The sequence below is a fragment of the Peromyscus californicus genome, unplaced genomic scaffold (genome assembly GCF_007827085.1).
Source record: "Peromyscus californicus insignis strain IS unplaced genomic scaffold, ASM782708v3 Scaffold_13__1_contigs__length_99412109, whole genome shotgun sequence".
Lineage (NCBI taxonomy): Eukaryota > Metazoa > Chordata > Mammalia > Rodentia > Cricetidae > Peromyscus > Peromyscus californicus.
In genome coordinates, this window is record NW_026294424.1 from 33,493,161 (window position 1) to 33,502,319 (window position 9,159).

Consider the following 9,159-nt stretch of genomic DNA (forward strand, 5'->3'; position numbering starts at 1 on the left):
GGTGGTCTCTCCTCCCCTCCGTGCTCTTATGGAGGAGGGGAAAGGACACAAAAAGCTTAATGGATTTCATTCCATGCTCCAGAGCCCAGTATTTCCAAATCCATTATTCAGCCTTTCTTCCAAACATGTCCTCTGAGACATAGCAGAAGCGCCTGCGGGGCAGAGGCCTGGAACATACTCTGCTGTCATTCCGACAGCTTCTTATAAGTTCACAGGCAAGTTCACAGCCAGCATCTCTGCCCGGGCATGGGCAACACTTTCAGAACTTGTGTTACACTCTGTCCATTTCCTCTCTTGAAAGCACCCGAACGCTGAGCATATTCGTCTCTAGACCCACTCCCATCCTTAGGTACCCAGCACAAGTTTAGAAGAGCCCTTGGTTGCTAGAGACATCCACAGGTTGTATCACCCATAGATCAAACTATCTCAAGATATGAAGACCACGAGTCCCCCATTTTGCAGATGGGGAAACTGAGATTAGAGATGCTAAGTAGCTCTACATTTTCAAAGCAAGCCGGGAGGACTTGCCAAAGGTTCACTTCAAGCTTTGTACCAGCCATGGCCTGTGTGAGAGATGCTCATCAATGGTTGGGTCTTCTGAGGGCCACGGCATGGAAGTCCGTCCAAAGGACAGGGAAAGAGCTTTTGGGGCAAGACGGAGCAGACAAGACATAGAGAGGAGAACTCAACAAAGACCCTGCTTCCAACAAGGTGGAAGAGGGAGGCCAACACCCACGCTTGTCCTCTCATCTCCACAGACTCAAATGCTTGCCCTCACACAAGTGAATATGCATTCCAGCCCACCTCCCCACCACAGGAATTAATAAATAAAATGATGTGTGTGCCAGCAACGAGGCAGAGGTCTGTCCTGCAATGCCAGACAGATCCAGTAGACAGCGGAAGAAGCCCCACACTGTTCGTGTGGTTCCTACTCCTGGACTGTCAGATGACTATGACCAGAGGTCACAGGTTGAAGGTGCTCCGCCCCTGGGTTGAGTGTTCTCCTGTCTCCATTTTGAAATCTTAGATACCATTAGAACTTGGTAGTCTGGGTTTTCTAACACACTCTGTTGTGTACCTGCTCACAGAGCCACAGGTAGTGAGTGGGACCTGGGATTGGGAAGGAAGTTCCTGGGCTGCAGTTTAACTGCCTGAGATCCTCTCAGAATGTGCATCTCTCCTCTCCCATCATGCATGAATCGGCTTCCATCACTGTGACAAAATACATGTTATCAACTTAATAAAGGAAATGATTGTTTTGGCTCAGAGCTCTCAGTCCATACTGATAAGCCCTATTGCTTTGGGGCCTGTGGCCTGCCTGATTGCCATGGTGGGAGCCTGCGACATAGGAAGCTGCCCCATCCCATCCTACCCCTGCCCATGGTTAGGAAATGCGCTTGGCTTGGGAGCCCCTGGAAGTAGATGGTGTGAGACAGAGTTAAGGGCACATGAGGGAGAGGCATGGGAGACTGGCCTCCCCTATGGTTGCCTGAGCTTGGTCTGGCAGGAATTGGTGAATCAGGGTAAGCTCCAAGAGGATCCATCCTCCCCTCCTACCTCTCACAGCACCCCAGGATTGTCTGAAAGTGGACAGGTCCATTCTGAGGGCACCTTAAAAGGCTCAGGCAGACCCTCCCAGCCACTGAGGCAATGAGAGTGCCAGGCTTCAGCTCCTGCAGGGAGAACCCCCACCCCTGTACTGTGTCTGTGAATGATGCTAACTTGACAGCCCACTTCTCTAATAGATGTACAGGGGGCTGAGGCTCTCCATAGAGCACACCTTTTGCCACATCCCACCCAGCCTGTTCCTTTGCATTGTTGTTGGACTTTCTAAGTCTTGTTAAAATTGTTTCTAACATTTCAGGACTTAATTGCTGCAATCTGCAGACTTTCTGGTTCTGTTGCTTCTGTGTTTCCCTTAGTTCAGTCTTCCAACTATGCTGAGGATAAATTCTGTTGGCTAACCAGAAAATTAAATGAGCCAAAAATGCCTCTCCCCGAGCATTCTGGGAAATAACAGCTTGGGTGCTCCACGAAAGAGCGGGAACTATGGACTTTGTGGGTCACTCTAGCTAATCTCAGCAATCTTTGCCTCCCCACTGTGTGACCATGGAAAAACCCTCCAGTAATTCAAAGCCCTAAATGGTCCCATCAACAAAATGTGGAAGCAGACCCATGTGCCCAGAGCAGCAACATGAATATATAATTCCTCAGGGATCGGTTCCATTGAAAGAGGAGGATTTTCTAATAATGATTGCTAATAGAGATGGGATGCTTTCTGTGTGTCACACGTTGCCACTCGCTGTCACACACATACACACATGTGCACATATCCACATACACGTGCATAAACGCTTATACATATTCACATGTGTGCTTGTACACATATACATGTACAAACACATACACGATTCTTCCAACATCACAATGGGGAAAATACTTAATTTACATTACATTTAATACATTACATGTAATTACATACTTAATTTACATTAGCCCCATTTTACAGGTCAGGAACCTAAGGCACAAAGGTGAGCAAGCAGCTGCGGGCTAACTGGCAAACCTGGGGCTTGAACCATGAAATCTGTGCCTCGAATCCACACCATTGGCCACCGTGCTTTGTTCCCTCCGGACAAGCCAAAGTAATTACAAATTACATGCTTCCATTTCTCAGAGAATTTATATAGTGGCTCAAAAAATATCATTTTTCTTTTTCATCCTGTTTCCCATGGAGTCTGCTCCAAAGCAGAATTCCCTTCAGGCCCGTTTAATTTGGAATCAAGTGTGTTACTGGTCAAACGTCCATCTGACTAAGACCCCATCTTAGGAGGGTCCAGTGTGACTGCGCTGGCTTACATTTTCTCACCTAATTATTTTCACAGGAAAAAAACACTGCAGCAGCTCAGCAGAACTGCAGGCCGCGTGATGAGGAGGGGACATCCTGATGGTTTCTCTTGCAAACCGTTGCCCCCATCTCCTCGTGAAGAAGGGGACATGGGACAGCCCCCCTCCCCGGGTGCTCGCCATAGTTCATCTTAGAGACCTTGGGGGACACAAAGGGAAGCTGGTCACCAGGTCAGTGCTCTGGCTCTGTGGGAATCAAGAGTCAGAAGCATACGAGGTTAATTACAGGACACTGGTGCTGGTTGCGAATCATCAGGAAGCTGGGGCTGCAGAGACGGCTTAGTCCTTAAGTGCTTCTGCACAAGTACAAGGTCTCAAGTTCAAGCCCCAGCAGTCACATAAAAAAGCCCCCCATGGCTGCACATGCTTATAATCTCAGCACTGGGGAGGGGGAGACAGGAGGATCGCTGGGACTGACTAGCCAGTCAACCCAGCCTTGGAGAACTATAGACCAATGAGAGACCTTGTTTTTAAAAATAAAGTGGACAATGAGACTCAAGGCCTGGAGTTGTCCTTTGGCCTCTCCATATAAATACATGCACATGCACCCTCACATGTATATTAGTGTGTGCGCACACATACACACAAAGACAGAAAGAGACAGAGAGACAGAGAGAGAGAGACAGGGGAGTTGCTCTTGTCCAACCTCATCTAGTCAGTCAGCATCGGGTCTAGACTGGGTTTTTTGGGTTTTGCACAAGCAGTTTCTCCACTAACTTGAAAAATATGGCAGGCTTTGAACTTGACTTTATCTTCAACAAAGTGGTAGGACTGAGTCTTTAAAAGTTTCAGTTTCCCCAAACCCATAAAATAAAAGTTAGCCGTCAGGGGAAAGCAGGGCAGAGGTAGACCGGGAACCCGGCAGTTGGGAAGTCTCCCTGAAGAAGCAGCAGAGCCCCGGGCCTCTGCCGCTGGGCAGCTTCCAAAAAACCCGGACTGCCTATGAGGATAACTCTGCAGCACCAGGGTGACCTGTCTGTGTTGGCAAGTCCATAAACACTTCAAAAAAAGGGGGCAATGTGGCCATTCATTAAGAAGTTTTTGGTGGCCTGGAATCCTGGTTCAAAGGAAATGAAAGTTCTTTTAAACAATCCCAGCTCCTTGGTCCAAGCCAGAGGTCTGCAGTGCTTGGAGAGATATTCCTGGTTTATTAAGGACTGAGTGGAAAGAAGGCAGGAGGCCAAGCTTGGTTGTCCTTGAAGGCTGGCACCAAGCAGCTCAGGCTTTACACGTGCCCATGAAGGAGGATGGAGGGTATAACAGATGAGGAGGCATGAAAAGGGGGGCCTGGACCCTGGTAGCTTAGGAGCTACCATCAGACTTAGGAGCTCTCACTCCACCGGCTTGGCAATGCCATGTGCCAGCAGGTGGCCTTGAAGAAGCCCCATTGCCCACTGGGTTTTCACCTAGGCCAGTCAGGAGGCATCATGGAAGGCAGGGCTCTGGGAACTGCTCCGAGGCTTTGCTTTGCTATTTGCCAACCATGTGGTCTTCGTTTGGCAGCTTATGCTGTGAGGCAGCATCTCTTTACCTGGATATGGGTGAGGACTGCCGAGCTGTTAGAGGTGGATTTGAGTAAAGCTCACCATCGTGTCTTTATTGTCCCTGGTTGCTGTGACACTTGCAATATGAGAAGTAGCACTACCTGACCGCTCACTCTGAGCACCAAAAACTTCTGAAGGCAAGAGATGTGGTACATACCCTGAGTGGGACTGGGGTTTGAAGATGTTAAAAATGGCAGAGCTCAGATCTGATGAAGTGGGAAATGCAGAGTCATGAAGACTGTCGGAGCCCACCGAGGTTTCTTAGTGGCTTTACCCAGCAGGACTGCATAAGAGGATGATTGGGCCACAGGCCTGGGTACAAGGTGTTTGGTCTACACTAGCAGGGGGAGGTCTTTTTGCCTTGCCCCTTGGCATTGTTATAAAAAGCCCCTTTGAATAAAGTTCTGGGCTGGTAGGTTTTGACCCAGGCCCTCCCGAAGCTATCCTGTGTTTCTGTCTTTCCTCTCGTTGTCTAGGTATCTCTTTCTAAATATTTCCCACTTCTTCCTGCTCAAGAGTACCCTGTTCGTAAAAGTGGGGGCTGGTCCCCACTCTCACCAGCACACTGAGCTGGGTGCTTAGTGGAAATGTGTGTCACAAATTTATATCAAATGGGCTATGAGAAAGGGCACTCTGGAAGGATCAGCTCAGAGTCATTATTAGCATGTAGGTAGAAAGAGGAAATCACCAGGCATCTAAGGAACACTCCAAGCTAAAATCAGAGATGCAATCAAGGGGGAAAAGGAATCCGAGGAAACAGACTATGAGATAAAAAGGGACGCTACTGTATGATATATATGAACAGGTTCCTATACAAAAGGAATAGCCAGTGAACACATACATACTCCAACTGTCTTGGAATTTTAAAAAGGGATGGAAGAACTAATCCAATTAAATATTTGTAAGATAAATATCAAAAAATATCTCAGAAAAGGGGGGGTGGCAAGGAAAACGATGGAAGGGGGGGCTTGAATGATGGCCCAACAGTTAAGGCATTTTCTACTCTTGCAAGAGGGATGTAGTCCCCAGAACCTAGGTTGAGTGGCTCATAACCAGCTCTAACTCTAGCTACAGGGTATCCATCACCCACTTCTAGCCTCCAAAGGCATCTGCACCCAGGTTGCATGCACAGAGACACAAAATATGCATAAATAAAAATTAAAATAAATCTAAAAAAATGGTTCAAGAAAAAGATGGAAGGGAATGGGGCAGAAAAATAAGAAAATGAAAACTCTATACAGGAAGTTTATTCCATGACTAAAAATTACTAGAGGAATAAATCAAATAGGAAAGAAAAAAATCTTCAAAGATCTCAAAACATCTTTTTTTCCCACCAGGACAAAGGTAGGAGTTTTCAGACTGAAGGGCCCCACTGCATGTCCAGATACCAGAGGGGTTTCACTACAGGTCTCATCTTCCTGAGACTTCAGAACGTGGGAGCCCAAGAGAATTCCCAGAAACTTTCCAGAGGGAAAAAAACCAGATGGTGTGTGGAGGACGAAGCAGCTAACACTATCAGACATCTCTAGCACTCACCCAGACTGTAGTGGGCTGCGACTTTGTGGCGTGGAAAGACACGGATTTTAACATAAACTCCACCCCAGCAGAACTTCCCATGGAGTGTGGTCACAGAACATCTCCAGACATACAAAGTCGAGAACTCTGTATCTCTCATATACTTTTCCTCAGAAAGTTGTAAGGGGATGTGCAGGAAAAAGAAGGTGTGAAGGAGCAGGGCTGCGGGCATAACTCAGGTGGTAAAGTGCTTGCTACCCAGCAGGAGGACCCGAGTTCTGTCTCCAGAACCCACGGAGAAAAGATGCTTGTGGTAGTGTGTGCTTGTAGTCCCAGCACTGGGGAGGGGCCCACAGGCAGATCCCTGGGGTTCACTGGATAGCCAGCCTAGCTCAATTAGCGAGCTTCAGGTTTAATGAGAGACTCTGTCTCAAAAAACAAGGTGCCTAGCCACTGAGCAAGACACCCCCAAGATCGACCTCCAGCCTCTCTATGTACGAATGTGTGCATATGTACCACCATCCCCTTGATGGAAAGATGTGACACATGAAGAAACAGAACTCCTCCTGGGAAAGGCTTGGGGTCCCTAGGCTGTTGCTGAGGGAACACTCCAGTCATGCAGTCATGATTACTGCAGTTTGGATCTGGGGTGTCTCCCGAAGGATGGTATAATGACTTTGCTAGAGACACACAGCTCCAGTGTCATGAGCATACATCATGTTCTGTAGGACATGAAGCCCCTCCCTAGGCAGATCCAGTGTCTTGCATACACTGGCTACCTGGTTAGAGCCTGGTCTTAGACACTGAGATGTCCTCACTTGGGATCAGTTAAAAGAGGCTGAAAACTCTTCACAACAAATCAAAACAAGTGCCGCACATAACTGCAAGTGATGTGTTGAGAGTCTTGTCACTTTCACAGCAGAGGGCATCAGTGTCTGTGGACTCAGCGGGCCCTCTGAGAGACCATTTCAGGGCCTTGGTGGAAAGGGGACGATTGTGTGAGACTGTATGGCCATGAATCTGCTTCCAAGCAGAGAACCTGAAAAGCCCTGGGCTGGCTATAAAGTATGAACCCAAATAATCTGGGAGAAAAATAACTTTCACTCAGTCAAGGATGCCTGTTTCTACTTGAGTCTTCTGGATGATGTATTGGCCTTCGGCAAGTGGTAAAAATGGCCCCCGTCCCAGAACCCTTCCCTCCCTCCCACCATCTTCCGCTTTTAAAATATCCCAATACAATCCAATAAAATAAATGAGAACGAAAGAGGTCTGAATTTAATATTCTAGGGGTATAATTCAAGTGCAGCCAGTTGGATGGCTTCCCTGTTAATCAGAAGAACAACAGCTTCTCTCCTTGCTTTGTTTGTAGAACATGAAGTTAATCATGTTTAGGCACACCACATGGATGTGTGGTAAGAACACAGCACTGAGACTTGCAGCCTGGCTTGTCATGGGCTCACAGCCTCTACCCCCAAAGGTCATGTCTTCTCCAGCCTGACTGCGTTATAACTACTTTCAAACCTTCTTTTTTTTTTTTTTTTTTTTTTGGTTTTTCGAGACAGGGTTTCTCTGTGTAGCTTTGCGCCTTTCCTGGGGCTCACTTGGTAGTCCAGGCTGGCCTCGAACTCACAGAGATCCGCCTGGCTCTGCCTCCCAAGTGCTGGGATTAAAGGCGTGCGCCACCACCGCCCGGCTCAAACCTTCTTAAATCAGATCCCTAGGCTATCCTCTGACCCTTAGAGTGCAGCGTAAATGCTTTTGAATGGCTCAGACTTACCTAGTCTACAGGCGATCTTCTTCACCAGAAGAGGCCGGAGAAGCATCATTAGCACCAAGCAGAATGTGTAATAAACAAACACGATGGTGTATGGTGGGTAGACTGCTTCAAGTGTGCAGGGCACTGTGGTGATGTAATCTGGACTCGGGTTGTAAAGCATTGTGTACCAATCAGAAAGCATCAGTACTCAGCAGGAACGGATGTGAGGGACACTCATTGGTGATGATGGCTGCCATACTGCACTCGAACAGCACAGTGATGTGCTGGAAAAGAGCACTGGAGCTCTTCCCCCAGTACCCCCAGTACCATTCAATGAAGAACCAATGTAGAACAAGAAGAAGCATAGCCATAAATCCAAGATAAAGCCAGTCATAAAGTTCGAGGGACTCTGTGCGAGGCTGACAGTAATTTTGTGCATTTGTCCTCTGTCCCCTTGGGCACCCCCATTGGCCAGAGAAGCTTCTCCAGAGAAGCCCAGGGATTAGCCAGTCGGATCGCAGCATCCCTCAAGGTCACGGGCGGAGCAAATACCACTACATTTGAGTCTCGGCTTCTGAATATAGAGCCCCAGATCTGGACCTCTCTGAAACACCCACACAGCTCCTGTTCACACTGCAGCCCCTCAGAAGCCTGGGCTCAGGGGTCCAGGTTATGATCAAGCCTTCCAACATAGCAGCCAGCTGGGGCTCAGGCCTGGGCTGGTGTTTAAATCATAAAGCATTGTCCTAGAAAGAAAATAAAAATGCAGATGGGGCTCAGAGCTAGTTCGGCATCCTAGCTGTGGGAGGTGGTAGAAACCCATCGTTCAGAGGGCCTGAAAATGGCCTGCCCATTGTGGTGGGGACTCTGGGAAACAGCTAAGAGCCATGGTATATCTTAGACAGGTGGATTAGAAAGGCTTCTGTTCGGAGGGGCTTTCTATCTGGAGCCCCTCACCTGAGACAAGTCCACAGGAAAACAAACGTGGAGACGTGGGTTCTATCCTCTCTGCATTCAACAGCTCCTACCTAGGGTGCCCATCACAGCATGGGAAAAGATCTTCCAGACATCAGCAGTTTCAGCTCCGCCTCTGCTCCTTGCAAGGTTCCTGCTCTGCTTTGAGTGCTCTCAAGCTGCCCAGCCCTCCACTGCCCACCCTTCCCTACCATGTGTCCCCAAGTCCTTCCAGAGTACCATCTCCACTAGAGAGAAATGACTCCATGTCATCCCTACCACTGTCCATCAAGCCTTCTCACTGACAGGCTGAAGCCCAAGTGTGTGGCCCAGCTTCTTGGGGGTAGGTGAGACTTTTGTCCCTAGATGTTCAGCCCTCTAATGTACACTGGGGGCCTTTTCGCTGGCCTCTCTGGATGACCTTTACATCCACCATGATGCTCTGTACCCAGGTGGAGACACCTAATGTCGGAACTGGTGCGGTCC

The 9,159-nt window shown here is 48.4% G+C and overlaps 1 pseudogene; it reads right to left on the bottom strand.

Moving 5' to 3' along the window:
- Positions 1–7,699: 7,699 nt before the first annotated feature.
- Positions 7,700–8,243, bottom strand: LOC128109032 (JNK1/MAPK8-associated membrane protein-like; annotated as a pseudogene).
- Between the last annotated feature and the right edge of the window lie 916 nt (positions 8,244–9,159).